Here is a 15,147-nt window from a genome sequence, read left to right on the forward strand (position 1 = left end):
AGGTCAATGAGGGGCCGGCCCGGTGGCGCAAGCGGTTAAGTGCGCGCGCTCCGCTGCGGCGGCCCGGGGTTCGCTGGTTCGGATCCCGGGCGCGCACCGACGCACTGCTTGGTAAGCCATGCTGTGGCGGCGTCCCATATAAAGTGGAGGAAGATAGGCACAGATGTTAGCCCAGGGCCGTCTTCCTCAGCAAAAAAAGAGGAGGATTGGCGGATGTTAGCTCAGGGCTGATCTCCTCACAAAAAAAAAAAAAAAAAAAAAAAAAAAAAAAAAAGGTCAATGAAGTACAGTATTTGCAAGACTCTGAGACATTACCTATATCATTTTTTTCTAAATTTAAGGGTTTTTTTTCCTTTATATGCAAGCAATGTATGGATAATTTTAGAAACTTTGTAAGAGAAAAAAATTAAAATTAGAAAATCACTCATAATCCTACAAGACAGAAAAGCTGCAACAAAATTTTTTCAGTGGCTAGTTTTCTCGTCTTATATCTATGCATCCACATACTTCTAAAAATCAAATGGAACTATACTGTACTTACTGTATTATAACTCAACTTGACAGTAATATTTCTTTCCATATTATTGAATATTCTTCTATATAATTTTAATGGTTATAGAGAATTTCATTGTATATATGTAACATAGTCTATTTAACCAATCACTTACTCGCGACTATTTAAAACTATAAACAATGAATACCTTTGTACTAATTCTGTGCACATTCATGATTATCTCCTTAGGATAAGTAAAGAGTCTAAGATTAATCCTAAATTAAGAGACTGAGAAAATTATGATATCATGATGCCATTTACAGAAATGTGGGGGATAAATTTAGATGAGAGATAATGAATTACGCTTTGGCCATGCTGCATTTGAGGTGCCAGTGGAAGTTGTGAGGGAAATGTCCTAGAAATGTCCCAGAGGCAGCTGCAAATGTAGGCTAAGATGTGGGAGAGATATCACAGCTGTGGGTAAACATCTGGTAGTCAACTACACTGGGGTAATGGTTTAAGCCATAAATTTATTTTTAATATTAGTAGTATTAAAATTAATAATAAGGGTTAACATTTATTGAGTGTCAGACACTCTTTAATGAGCATCTCATAAATCTCATTTAAGCCTCACAACAACCTTAAAGGTAGGTAGTTAGTATCCACATTTTACAGATGAGGAAACCAAGGCCCACAGAGAGATTAAGTAATTTGTTCAAGGTTACACAGCTGGTAAGTAGCAGAGTGGGAATTTGAACCCAGGCCTTCTGACTAAGAACCCATGTGTCTAACCACTGTGCTATGCCACTTAGAATAATATAGCAAATGAAGGGAAAGAGTCCCTAGAGAATAGAAGAATGAAGCAGAAAAAAGAAAAAAAAAACTCCCAGAAAGCAGACAAAGAAGAAAAGTTTACAATAGCACAAGAAGAACCAAGGATGCAGGGTGCATTCTAAAACTATAACTTGCTTGCTGCAAATGACGATAGTAAATACAGGAAGCTATGTTAGTGAGCACTAGAAGAGTGATAAAGAAATTCAAGAGAGGCCAAGTTGCAGAAATCAAAGTATTGTCAGGTTGAGGAAACTTGTTCTATCCCCTTATGATACTCGATCATGAAAAGGTTCCAGAGACATGGGGATTGTTCAATCTGTGAGCTCCTTAGGCAGGTATCTAACTGAAAGGGCGACTAGACAGCTTAACCCAGCAAAGCGGCCATGTTTGTTTCCCTTGAGCTGTTAGTTGCATGGCATCAAAATTGATGAGATTCTTGTTCTAACGATCACAGGCTGGTGCAAGTCCATTTGGAATCCTTCATTTGCTTCTGAATACCCCACCATTGGTGGGATTAAGACTTGTAGGGATATCTATAGATATTAACATTAGCATAGAAACACTATTGGGGAGCAGAGGTAAGGTAACCTAGTCTATAATACATTGTTAATTTTTATTTATTTATTTATTTTTTTCCCCCAAAGCCCCAGTAGGTAGTTGTATGTCATAGCTACTGTCGGGGGAAGAGGGCTAATCTCCCTCTGCCCTTTCCCTTAAGGTTCTTCTGGCTGGCCAAATAATCAACAAGACAGGTTAGCAGGAGAAAATAATACCAAGTTTAATAACATGTATACATGGGAGAAAGCAGGGACACTGCGTTTCTCAACACAATAGCAGAAATTTTCGTCTTAAATACCATGTTTAGCTAATGACAGAGGATGTTGGGGGGGGAGTCAGTTACAGGAGATTACCACTAAAGCACAGTAAACAAGAGTAAGGTTATTATGCAGATTTAAGTCATCACCTTCCACATTGATAAGTCACTAGAAATGAGCTCATCCCCCCTCTTCCCAAGACAGAGAGGGAGATACCTTTACAAATGGAGATTTCCCTTATAAATGTAAATGTTTGTCTGGCAACTCCTCGCAGGGCCATCCAGAGAATGTGGCCAGAGAGACAGAATTTCTGATAAGATGGGCTTGTTGGTGCCTTTCCTATTGTAACATCTATTTTACATTATATTACAGCCATCAGATGGAAGATCTGTTCCAGGAAGGAGCCACCATGTCAAATTCTTTAGGCAGTTAGTGGGGGAGGTCAAACGTCTTTTAGAGAAAACAATCAAGGTAAAGAGATATATTTCAGGGTGGCCAAATTTTGATCTCCCACAGTCCCGCCTTTGAAACTAAAAGTTTCACAGTCCTTTTGAAACTTAAAGAAGTTTCATAGTCCAGAAGCTGTGTTGGTAGATTGTTTCATCTCACTGAACACATTTCTTAGTCCTGATAATAGATCAGTTCAATTAAGTTCCTTTTGGAAGGTAGGTGGTGATGCAGGTGGGCTCTCAAGGTCACGCCTATATTATGGAAGCAAGCAATCAAGTATTTAATAGAAGCATTTCTATGTAAACAAAAGAAAAACAAGGTTAATGGTTGGAGCAAGTTGTAAAGCAGTTTCTGAGTTAGAGGACAGCCAGTTAAGGTTTTATAGGTCAGCGTCAAAGCATCTTTTGCAGTTTAAAATGTCTCAGATGGTGTCGTCAGGTCATCTCAAGTTTATATCAAGTCCATCAGCTTCAGTTTGTAAGGCTTTAGGAAAAAGGGCAGGTTCAGTTTTCAGTGATTTCAAATGAAAATGATGGAAAAAAATCAAAAACGTTAGTTTGGACATCTGTAGCCAGATATTTCAGGAGACTAGAAGAAATCAGGATCCAGTCCAGTCAACAGATATAAAACAAAAACCTCAAAAGACAACAAAACTAGGATCTAATATCCACAAATGTATACTATAGTTTTTACTGAAATATAATTTTTCTCTCTAAAATCACCCTCATTTTTATTAAGATAGCCAAATTAAAACTAACTAGTTTGCAAAATAAGTCTAGATCCAATAGAGTTGGCCCAATTATTTACATAAGTACAGCAAGAATAGCAATTGATCACATAGGCTCTTTTAAATCTGCTTTGCTGGAACTTTTTATAAGGAATCTCAGATTGAACTTGAAAGGTCTCTCGAGGCCAGGAAAGCCAAGCCAAGGATTTTATCATCAGACGTTGCCTGCAATACCTACAGATTTGGGTGAATTCCTCTCTTCCGAGGTTCCCCCAAAATATTTTGAGGTTCCTTGTACCTGCCAGATAAGTGACATTCTTTACTTATCCTGGTAAGTGCTGCTTGGAACATAAAGGTACCAGGCCAATATTTCCACGTGGCTTTATTCCATAAAGTCCAATCTTCATTCCTCAAAAGCTGTATGGTTATATTGCAAATATGATGTTCCAGTCACAACCTTGGTAATAGACCCAGTGTTTCCAATTGTGTCCTGTTATAAGGAGAACAGATTCTTATTGAACTTATGCAAATAACTATATTGCCATGAAAAACAACAATATTTACTCACTAAGAGTTTCCAAATCCTGGAGGGATCAGGTAGAGAGAAAAAGATAAATATTTTAATTTTACTTACAAAAGTATCATTTACCAAATTGCTATATATCATAGCTAGCTCAGGAGAAAAGAGAAAAAGTTTTCCTTAAATCTGAAAAAACAAAACATTAAAAATTCAGCAATACTTCAAATGAAAAATCATAAAAATTATAATCATCCTTATCAGTTGGTTCAGTCCTGTGTAATCCATTCTTGATCCCAATCTTTTTGTTAGCAGCTTCATGAAGTTATCAGTCTCTCCATCAGATTTCTATAATTTTTTACCCAGTTCAGTTTTATGATCAGAAAGTTTGTCAGAAACCTGTACTCCAGTGTAAATGTCAGAGTCCTTTCCATGAATTTTTCTGAGGTCGAAACAATTTGCAAAAGCATTAGAGCAAAGAAATAAGTCTGTAAACAACAAGACCTCAAAATGGCAATTGACAAGGAAATTTGGTTAATTTTGTGACATACAACACTTTAAAATGATAATAACCAGAATTATGACTGATAACCAGGACAGATCATAATTTCAGTAATGTTATACAATTTTAAAACACCTATGTCAATAACATTTGCCCACATAATAGCACCTAAGCAGGCTTATCATCACTGGTCTGACAATGCTTTCCATGTAATTGAACATATTGAATAAGCCTAATAAGTTTAGTATCTTTCCCCTTATAGGAAGAGAGCAAATTTCTTTGAGAAGTTCCAGGGCCCTTTGAAAATTCTCAAAGAAATAAAAGTTAAAAAAAAGACTTTAAGATATGAATTTTGGGGGAGCTTGTCAAAAATATAAACAGTCAAAGCAAACATAGCATTAACAGTCCAAAAAGCCTTAATAGAGAGACTTCAGTCTTTTGAACATAGGAAATTATTTTAACGGTTTTTTTTTTTTAGGTAGACTTACTCAAAGGTAAAGAAAAATCTTTTGTAACCTCTTTATCAAGTTTAAGCAAATTATCCTTTTACGAGAAATTTCAATTTTGCACCAGCTTACTTCTGCTATTAAAACTCATTTACTTAATTAAATTCATTTCAATCTTAGCCAACTTGACCATGCAAAAACTCCTTTTCCAGAATTCCTCTTCCACAAACCTTCTATAACTTTCTTTTTACATGCAGAATTTGTCCCATGTCTTTCTTTTCCCTCCTAGTACTTGAGGACAACTTTATCTTTCTTAATCGACCAAACAAAACATTTCCATTCTTTGTACCTTTATACATCTTACTTTCCTTGCACACAGACATATTTCTGTTAATCTTTTAAGAAAAATTCTTAATTCAATCACATATATTAATTAGAAATTTTAACCTCTAGAAACCTTAATTTCTAAGTAAAAACTAAGTAAACAATTATAAACATCTTTTACATTAGTATCTTGTGGCTTGGAAAATTTATAAACACTTCATAACTTCTAGAAACATGTTACTTTATAGTATAATCTTTTAATAAAACACATGTTTACCAATAGAGCCAAAACATCTTTTAGTTTTCCTGTAATGAAAAGCCAAAAGTAGACAAACGTACATTTAGCAATCAATGTCTAATATCTTATGTTATTTGGAAATGATGATACTCAGTGAATTTTTATCATAAATTTTAGCAAAACTCTAAAGTTTTAAGTCACCAAAAAGAGTTTGGAAGCTGTAACCAACATAACACATAATTATTGCTTAAAGTTCATCTAACATTTATCTTTTTCACAACTATTTACTTGTTTCCAATAATTATTTAGATTGCCTACAAGACTTCATAAGACTTCAGATAAAATTAGCCATCATTTAAATTACTATTTTTGTTAACCAGTTCTGTAATAGAAATAACATCAGGTTTTTTTTTCTTACAAAATTTCATGCAATTTTTATCACTTCTTATACCTTTAAACATAATTATCATTAAGATTTTTATCAATAGGTCTTGGTCTTCTAACTTTGGACAAGAGAAGCATTCCCAGTCAGACATTTTAAAACATACTCAGGCAAAGTTGATGTAACCTCTTTGTATAAAATTAGCTCAAACATTCCAACCTTTATAATCTTATCAACACTTACACTTTTACATGTTTTCAATTTAATTGTAACCTGAGTCAAGGTCTTAAGACTAGTCAAATTTTTTCCCTTCCTTTTTCTGGCCTTAATTCTTAGGTACCAATTAAGCAATTATGTGAGAGCTCTCAAAACATTTTTTTTCCCCAATTTAGAAGTTTTTCCAATTCAAAGGATCCGTCGTCTGGCCATTGACGAGTAGGATCTTCATTTGTATATTTATTCCAATAGTGACTCGAACCAATAAGCCTTTTTAAGGAAAGACCCGGAGGTAACTTTCCACGCTTAGAATAAATCTACCATGGATGCAAGAGGCATCCCTGGTGAGGGCGCAGATGATGTAGCCCCCGTGATCCACAAAATTCACTCCCAAAGATATTCAGAGACAGTAAAGACCTTCATTGCACAGGCGGTAAGGATGTCTCCGGTCTCCCACAATAGTGTGGGACGCCTCCAGTCACAGACCCGCTAATCTGTGACACCGGGCGGGCGATACTGGAATGGGATTTTTCCAGCACTAACAAGCAACGAAGGTTAAGACGACAAAAGCCCTTATGGACTGGGCCCTTTTATGACAAACTCCCCTGAGAACTTGGCACAGCCGGACAAAGAGACAGTTCGGAACCCCAGTCTACTCGACTGGCCACCAAGGTGCACCCCGGTAAATGCACCTTCCGTATGGTGGAGACCAAGGAGAATATTCTCACTGGTCACAAAGCCAAGTTTTCTCAGGACACAGAACAAGACAGAAGGAAAAACCTCATCCGGTTTTTTTTTTTTTCTGTGCACAATGACAGCTTTAGTCACGCCTTAGGTCTCTTGGAGCCAGAATAATACCTGGGGGGGAGGTGCCGCGGGGTTGGGGACTGTGTGCTTTTACAGAGTACCTCGTCGTTGCACGGACATTTTCTTGCAGTTGGCGGGGGACCTGTGTCATCTACCCCGTTCCGTGACCCAACTTATCCTGACACGGGAGTCTTCTGAAAGTGGCGAGCGCCCTAATGGCTCTTAACTGCTCGACCCGCGCCCACTTAAATTTGCGGCCTTTTTGGCTTCCAAGATGCCCTTGGCAATGACATTCACTTCGTGTGCATAATAACCCACAGCAAAGTTTGTAGACGCCGGTCTGGTGAGACCCGCAAACTCACCAGTCTGTGGGGCCGGCCCGGACAGCAGGCTTGTAGGGCCTATGCCTGCGTCCTACCCTATGGTATTTCCTTCTTATGACAAAAGACACAGACAAAAGAGAAAAACAGAGACTATCTCTGGGAGGAAAAGGGATCAAGATCAAAAACCAAGAGTACTCTACCAAATTTAAACCAAGAGTCACTAAAAGCCCAAGAAACTAGTTTCCCAAATATTTTCTCCTGCCAATCTAAATTTAGAAAGAGAAAAAAATTCTCACCATTTCCTTCCGCCGGGCTCCGCAGATAGAGATTCCAGGAGGCTGACGTGGTAAGAAGTCTTACCTTTTGCCGGCTTTCGTCAGGCGTTCCCGTATCTCATCATCTGCAGTAGTCCAGGGAGAAGGCAGGTCTTCCAACCAGAGAAGGCAACTTACCAGCCAGTGCTTCTCCTGGCTGGCTCGCCAAAACTGTCGGGGGAAGAGGGCTAATCTCCCTCTGCCCTTTCCCTTAAGGTTCTTCTGGCTGGCCAAATAATCAACAAGACAGGTTAGCAGGAGAAAATAATACCAAGTTTAATAACATGTATACATGGGAGAAAGCAGGGACACTGCGTTTCTCAACACAATAGCAGAAATTTTCGTCTTAAATACCATGTTTAGCTAATGACAGAGGATGTTGGGGGGGGAGTCAGTTACAGGAGATTACCACTAAAGCACAGTAAACAAGAGTAAGGTTATTATGCAGATTTAAGTCATCACCTTCCACATTGATAAGTCACTAGAAATGAGCTCATCCCCCCTCTTCCCAAGACAGAGAGGGAGATACCTTTACAAATGGAGATTTCCCTTATAAATGTAAATGTTTGTCTGGCAACTCCTCGCAGGGCCATCCAGAGAATGTGGCCAGAGAGACAGAATTTCTGATAAGATGGGCTTGTTGGTGCCTTTCCTATTGTAACATCTATTTTACATTATATTACAGCCATCAGATGGAAGATCTGTTCCAGGAAGGAGCCACCATGTCAAATTCTTTAGGCAGTTAGTGGGGGAGGTCAAACGTCTTTTAGAGAAAACAATCAAGGTAAAGAGATATATTTCAGGGTGGCCAAATTTTGATCTCCCACACTACACATCCTTCTAGTTGCCGTATGTGGGACGCGGCCTCAGCGTGGCCAGAGAAGTGGTGTGTTGGTGCGTGCCCGGGATCCGAACCCGGGCTGCCAGCAGCGGAGCTCGCACACTTAACCACTAAGCCACGGGGCCGGCCCTATAATACATTATTAAGTCAATAAGCCAGAGAGGGAAAATGCAAATATTGAATGCTTCACTTTCTCTTTAAAAGGGTTATATTAGTAATAATACAAGCTCAGGCCAGCTCTCTCTATTGCCTCCTCCACCAGCACCCATGACTCCTAACTAGCTACTACTGGGAGAAGTGAACTGCCTTTTGCCCCAACAAATCCCTAGAAACTCTAATGTGAAGTCACTAGCCTGGCTGCTGTGGGTGTAAAGGCTGGGGGCGGAGTAAGGTGATGGAGGGTGGCCAAGAATACTGCTGGAGCAGCCAGACTATAAAAGATCAGATAAGAGAGGAAGAAATGGTCTTAGGACTTATCCTCCCCAACTTCTTCCTCCTACAGCCTAAATCAGGGTAGCAGGGCAGAGCAAGATAAGCACGGAAATGCTTGGAAACAGGAGTTAACCGAGGAACGAAAGGGTTCCTCAAACTTCATCACAGTTAGAAGCAAGAAGACTCCCTGCGGCTACCTGCCATTCTTCAGTGCCCTGTTCTAATAGGAGGTGCGCTGGAAGAGTTTCAGTTCTCCTTGCTTATCCTCTAAGTCTGCATAACCTAAATCTCATATTTACTAAGAAAATACTATGTACCCAGTGCAACACTATTGTACTAATCCACTGACTTAAATGCTTGAAAAGCACAGTGATGTCTGGGAAGAACACATGTTCTGTCAGGACAAGTTCTATTTGTTCTCATAATCACTCAAGGTACTCCTCGCCATGTCCAATAAAACATCCAGGTTACTTGACAGATAACGAGATGAAACTCCTTCAAAACAAAGAGCAAAATATAATGAAGTCTCAGCCTCCAATGCTGGTGTTGAACTATTGTTGGGGTCTCAGATCTAACAAAAAAATTTCTTTTTCACTCTTAAAACTTCTTTCTGTAAACATAAAGCTTTCATTTTTTTAAATACCAGAAGATTCAGAAAAGAACTTGTTCACTCTCTGGCTGAACTGAACCTACAATTTAAGCCTCCTTCCTAAACCTCGAAAAGTAGTTTCACAAGAATACATACTACATCACTCCAAAGACCCAGAAGTGCTTCTTATAAAGGCTTTCATCACTTTTTTGAAAACAGCAAATAATAAATCTCTTGGCATAATGAGATAGGAAAAAAGTTCTTTTCCAATACGATAATGTCAAAGTGGCAGATGTTGGCACAACCCAAATCCGAAGTGGCCTAAAACCTGATTAGAGAGCCAAACGCTGCTTCCCAGAGTTATCCTGGTGGCAACCCATGCGTGCCACCCAAGTGTTTCGTCTCATCTTCTTCTGTTTCTGTTTTCATCAGAGTCCTTTTCCATCCTTTCATCTGATCCCTAATGTTCCTTGCTTTGAAATAAGCGTGAGACATGATACACTTTAGAAATCTAACGGCAATATTTCAGAGAATAGGTAGGTTACTGAGACCTGAAAGAGCATTTCTTTGGGCATTTCTGAGTCAAAACTTCAATACAGATGAAACAAAGGTTTTTTTCTAAAGGTTTTTAAAGATTTCATTATTGTGAAGCAATGGAATTTCAATTTTCTTTTGATCCCAAACAGACGAGCTTCCAACAGATCTCCCTCACAAGGCCACCAACTATACCCACAGTGTCTAATTTCAGGCCAAAGACAAGGTTACACTCCTTGAAAATGTGGAAACTACTGATGCCTTGATCTAATCTAATACTGACTAATCACATATTGATTATATATCTTCCAGATAAAAGTGATCACTTACAGAAAACGCAATTTTGAAAGAAACTTTTAAAAAATTCAAATTCATCCATACAAAAGCCAGACTGGCGGCCACGTGCTGAGCAGCATTACCACACTTGCAGGCGAGTTTTCACAGATCAACACAACCAACATCAGAATTCACGACCAGACCCTGCCGGCACCTCAGAGCGTCTGCTCTTCTGCGCCGTGGTAAACCATGAGCGTGTTCTCAGTTGCGAAGAGATACTGAATATCTTGCTAGAAGGAAAGAAAAATTCATGAGGGAAGAATTCCGTGCAACCCTGGTAGTTGCAAAAAGCCTTCTGCGAAGAGAATCGGGGATGAGCAATCACGCTTATAACAAGGTTGGGTACTTTCAAAGTCAGGGGGTGATTTTCAATTACACCCCTAGCCTACGGCAATGTTTCTCGGGACAATAATATTTGCTCTTGATTTGTCCGGCCAAGCTGCTTCACTCCACTGCTTCTTGATCACATGCTCCTTCGTATCTGGCCTCCCCTGGAGCGATAGTCATTAGGATTAAATAAGCAATTTAAAAACCAATCAATCATAAATCAGAATAAATCCAAAGAAGCTAAACTCAGCAGACGAATGTTTTGTCTAAATTCCCTTTGCAGTGCTCTGAATTCCAACCGTTTTATGTTCTCCATTTGAGAGGGCACAGGGAGGAGAGGATTACTGCAGCCTGGCCCGTGGAGAATAATTGTGCTTTCCCCGAGGCTGGATGATAATTGACTCATTATTCACAGTCATAGCTCTCAAGCTGCCAAGACACAAATGCACAACGCTGGCCTGCAAAAAAAACGTGTGTCAAAAGCCCAAGATGAGGGACACAATAGCAGTGAGTTGAAATATTTGAAATGTCCAGTGTTAGGCACTTACAGAGAAAAAAAAATGTAAAGAGAGTGTGAAGTTGCTGAAAGTCTATTTTCAGGAAGAAAATCTGAATGGTAGCTGAGTTATGCAACTCATTCAATCCAAAAGTTATATTCTGGGCACCAACTATGTGCAAGTGACAAAGATGGGTAACACCCAGTACCTGCCCTTAAAGAGTTTACAGACTAAGAAGTTAAGCCAGGTGTGTGAACCACCAATAGAGAACACAACTGTGGCAGATGATACAAGGGAGCACAAAGTTAGAGATGGTATAATCACCATTGGTTTGGGAGAATCACAAAGGCTATACGTAGGAAGGGGCGTGTGAGCTGGGCTTTGAAAGCCAGGGACAATTTCAACAGGTGAGCATTGTGAGGAGTTATCCCACAAAGGGAAACTGGCATGAGCAAAGCCCCCAAGGTGGGAAAGCGCAGGGCCTGAGGGAGAATCACCAAGTATTCCAGGTAGAGGGGAGTACCCGTTAGGGACACGTGGAGGGGGTGATATTTGGAGAGCCTGACAAAAGCTCTGTAGTTTACCTGGGCCCTTGGGAGTCACACTCAGAGCTGTGCTCTAAGAAGATGAAATGGATAGAATGGAGCAGGTGGTTCAGATCCTGGAAGTAAAAGTACAAAGCTATGGTAGTAATCCAGGTGAGAAGGAAGCCTCAGTGATGAATTTAAGAAAAGAAAAAAGGGCTCACAAAGTGAGTTCTTTTTGCATTTCTAAAACAGAAGTGAAGACACTATCTCCAAGTGGTTATGTTTTCTCCCTCTAGATATCTCAGAATATTCACCTTATCTTTCCACTGCGATCTGTACTATTAGTTTAATTTGGCACGCCCCTAAGTAACTTTTTTGTTTAAACAATCTCTGTGATGGTGACAGTAGATAATACAGCATGCTTGCAGCCTGTCAAGGGGATTACGCTGTGGTCCAGACAGGCCACACACATCACCCATAAGATAAGCTCACCTTCCCAACCTGTCTAGTCAAGGCCACACGATGGGGGCGGCCCAGAGCGGGAGCAGATGCAGCACACTTGAGCACAGCTTCCCTTGGCTCCCAGAATCCCTAACAGGGTGACAGGTGCTGGTGACACTGTCTACACAAGGTTGAATCTGTTGCATACAAGAAGTTCCTTTCGTCTTGTATCACAGTACTTATCTACTTAAAACTTGCAAGTCTATCTATGTACAAATGATTTATTTTCTTAATAGGAAATATTTACAGACAAACAGGACTGTCCTAGCTCTTGAGTCACATCCAGAGTCACAAGGACTTGTGCTCATCAGTGAAGAGCTCCGAGTAAGGACCTAAGTACCCATGAAGGTGGCTCCGCCTCTCCACAGCCTTACTGAGGTGTAATTTACAAAAATCACTCATTTTAAGTGTACATTTCAATGATTTTTAGTAAATATACAGAGTTGTACAATCACCACCACAATTAAATTTTTAGAGCATTTCCATGCTCTGTGTGTATGTGTATGTGTGTTGGTGCCTCTCTGCATTTTCTAACTCTCCTACCATGAATAAAAAAACAAACTTTTATTTTTAGAGGCGAAAAGCATTTTCTCCAGCCAAGCCTCCTCTAATCCTCAATCTAGGAAGAATAACTATTTGCATCTCCTTCCTTTTTACAAAGTCTTTCCTTGAAATACTAAAGAAAAAAAATGCATATACATACATTTTACATTTACATTTTTCATATTGTAGACTCAAGATTCCTTTAATATTTAACTTTGGTGTCTCTTTTAAATCACAGTTACCCTTATCATAAAACTTTACTCTCTTTCAAAGTACCTTCATGTATGAAACATACAGCAGAAAAGACACCAAAAGCAACATTACTGAATGCATCTTGTTGCTTTTCTTAGAAGCACACGCACAAGATGCCTCCCTCGCCCACGTGGTCTCCCAAGTCTCCAGCACGTGCACTTGCTAACGGCAAATGCTCACAAGGGACACAGTGCTTCTGCAACAACAGAAGTAGCCAGGAGAGTGCCCTGTGATGGAGTAACTTCGGCCTAAACACACATGCACTATAATCCTTCAGACTTGGGGCAGAAGGTATGCTGAACCACAGCCCACCCTAAAGTTCTGTAAGCATTACATCCCAGCCTCTGTATCACACATCGACAAGATCACAGTAAAATTATTCCTGTAACCCATCACATTTTTTCTCTGTCAAAGTGCCTTTTAATTAGTATAAAATGGTGATATTAAACAAAAAGGTATAAAGTAAAATAACTGTTCTTACTCTTTGGGTAGGGGGTGTAGATAATTTCATGAAAGTTATGGACCTTATACCTAGAAAAATGCAATATATACGAAAGCACAGAATTTTGATGAATTCGTACATCTCCCTATACCCTGCCTTGATCTCATTTAGGGCAGACTTCTCAAAGCTGTCTGAAAGTCAAGGTTCCTGGGCTGCACAATAGAACTACTGAATCAGAATTTGGGGATTGATCCCCAAGAATCTGCATTTTAAGAAGCATCTCCCAGTGATCTTTACATATGCTTAAGAGTCCCAAGTAAAGATTCCATGAAGTAGAATCTAAAAATTGAGAATTAAAAAGAAGTATCTGCTACCTTATCTTTGTCAAAGCATATAAATACCTTTGCCTAAAGGTTATGTGTAGACATACTATTTAGTCCATCCACCAGAGGCCAGTGTAGGATTATTCCCTGAATTGTACACTCTTACACTATACAATAGACACTATACGAGACACTCTACAACATATGCTATAGTTGGTTTTAACTATTTCAAGAAATAGAGTGTGGACAACTTACTGTAGACAGTATTTTACATTTTTTATATTGTAGAGTCAAGATTTCTTTAATATTTAACTTTGATGTACCTCTTTTAAATCATAAATAGTCCCCATAATCATAAAACTTTCCACTTAGTAAATCTTTAAAACTTACCAAGTACCTTCATGTATATTTCATCTGATCCTCACCACAACCCTATGAGATGAGCCGAGCAGGCAGAATTATCTCTGATTTACAGACTCAGAGAGAGTAAGTGGTAGGCCTACAGTCTGAAGGAATTAATAAATACCTGGACCAGGTTTTTGGAACCCAAAGCTAGAATAGTGCCCTTTCCCTTACACTGGCCCTGCCCACAACAAAATGAGAAATATAAGGGCATTATACTAAACTCTCCATAAAACTAAATTCCATCAACCTAAAAAACTTCCCTTCACCCTGAGATCACGCCCTTCTACCTGCCTGCACAAAGATGCACCAACTTAAGACAAACTCTTGTACTCACAAAGGCTGGAGTCTCCTTTACAAATAAATGCTTCTTAGGAGTTTTCAAACTTCACAAGGTAGAATACCTCTTCTGCACAAATTTGTAACAATCTAGGACTCTCACCCTGGCATACAGCATCGGGACAAGGCAAGAGCAGACTTCAACTGTACATATCTTTCAGGTTCTCTCAGTTTTTCAGGGTACTCCAGGACATCCCTCATTAAAAAAAAGAAAGCTTGAAGTAGAAGAAGAAAAAACAGTCTGAAAATCCACTGTTCTAATCACTCTCATTGCTCTTTTCTTAACACATATAGAATGTTAATTCCAGGTAAAGCTGAGAGCCCCAAACCAAAGGCAATATCCTGGGCATTGTTTTATCAGCACTATGTAAAGAGTAGTTAGTATTGCCTTACGAATCAACCTCTAACAGTACAGTCTAGAAGCATATAGGTCTTATCCTTCACACATCCAGCACGTTCAGAACACACAGTGCACAGAAATAAAGAAGAACCACACATCACAGTGGGGACTCATTTTGTATTCCCAGATTCTAGCTCAATGCCTAACATACAGCAGGAACACGGTCGGTACCGAAATGACGTCAACATTAGCAAGAAGAACTGGATTAACTCTTTAATTAGGGTCTAAACCCAATACCCAGAAATTAGATGACCGGCTACAAGTCACACAAAGCATAATTTATGGAGAAGGGGAAGAAGAAAATATGGCGCTTGATTCACAATCCCTTTTTTCTAATCAGCAATATTCCTACACTATAACATCCAAAGCAGAGGCGGGCTGAGCCCGGAAAACACGAGACAACGGTGCCATGAGTCCTCCCGGTGCCGACGGGGCTCCAGGCTGCAAGGAGGGGGCCACTGGTGTCACCGGAAT

At 39.6% G+C, this 15,147-nt stretch overlaps 1 protein-coding gene and 1 long non-coding RNA gene across 2 annotated transcripts in view; both read right to left on the minus strand.

The window, feature by feature from the left end:
* IFTAP (intraflagellar transport associated protein) overlaps nucleotides 1-15,147 on the minus strand; it is a 60,868-nt gene that overhangs the window by 22,161 nt on the left and 23,560 nt on the right. The gene's annotated exons all lie outside the window — the stretch shown is intronic.
* Nucleotides 2,849-7,656, minus strand: LOC131395223 (uncharacterized). Its single transcript, XR_009216305.1, has 2 exons — nucleotides 7,435-7,656; nucleotides 2,849-3,075 (listed from the first exon to the last, which is right to left on the minus strand). It is a non-coding gene; the product is annotated as an uncharacterized LOC131395223 (long non-coding RNA).

This window comes from Diceros bicornis, chromosome 31, assembly GCF_020826845.1.
Source record: "Diceros bicornis minor isolate mBicDic1 chromosome 31, mDicBic1.mat.cur, whole genome shotgun sequence".
Lineage (NCBI taxonomy): Eukaryota > Metazoa > Chordata > Mammalia > Perissodactyla > Rhinocerotidae > Diceros > Diceros bicornis.